The following is a 797-nucleotide window of genomic DNA, read 5'->3' as shown; positions in this document are numbered from 1 at the left end:
AGGAAGGAAGGAAGGAAGGAAGGAAGGAAGGAAGGAAGGAAGGAAGGAAGGAGGGAAGGAAGGAAGGAAGGAAAAGAAAGGAAAGAAAGAGAGAAAGTAAATATACCTGTGCACTTGTAGCTTGAGAAAGCAGCTGAAGGTGGGAAGAACACAGCCTCTCTTCTTTGCATATGCAGGAAGGTGTGGGGAACTTTTGTTGTTCTTGCTGCTGAAGTTTGCAGTGGGTGGGGGCTTTGAAAAAGGCCCGGCCTGGTCCAGAATCACATCTCTCCTAAGCATTCCCCTGGGAAAGAGGCTGATGGAAAGGAAGCCTGTCTCACGGTCTCCTGTCCTCTTTCTGAGCTCTGTCCCCTTGTGCGTGTGCTCTCCTCACTGAGCACTCAGGTGACAGCTTTCTCAGCGATCAAGTCTCTTCCAAGATAAGGGCCGTATGTGCCTTTTGTTCCCGGAGTTTCCCTGAACATTGCTCATGGTTGGGGCTTGGCCACCCTCTTTGCAAAGCTGTGGCTTGACCACGCGTCCCCAGGCATTTGAGACAGTCTCAGGGGTGAGAAACTGAAGTCCTGGCTGAGAAGGGCCCTGCTTTATTGTCCTCTCACTCCTCTTTTCTTCTTTTGTTTTTAATGTGGCTATTTAAATATTTCTTTGAGTTGAGATATAATTCACATACCATAAAACTTGCCATTTGGAATGTACAATTCCGTATTTTTAGTGTGTAGCCATTCACCACTAATTCTAACACATTTCACACACACACACACACACACACACACACACACACACACACACACACACAC

The 797-nt window shown here is 47.3% G+C and overlaps 1 protein-coding gene across 5 annotated transcripts in view; it reads left to right on the top strand.

The window, feature by feature from the left end:
- The window catches only part of Kdm2b (lysine demethylase 2B), a 119,945-nt gene that overhangs the window by 46,013 nt on the left and 73,135 nt on the right, over positions 1-797 (top strand). The gene's annotated exons all lie outside the window — the stretch shown is intronic.

Source organism: Psammomys obesus, unplaced genomic scaffold (assembly GCF_907164565.1).
Source record: "Psammomys obesus unplaced genomic scaffold, mPsaObe1.curated_primary_1811, whole genome shotgun sequence".
NCBI classification, from domain to species: domain Eukaryota; kingdom Metazoa; phylum Chordata; class Mammalia; order Rodentia; family Muridae; genus Psammomys; species Psammomys obesus.
The sequence above is the reverse complement of the archived record's forward strand: the minus strand, read 5'-3'. Positions and strand labels throughout refer to the sequence as shown.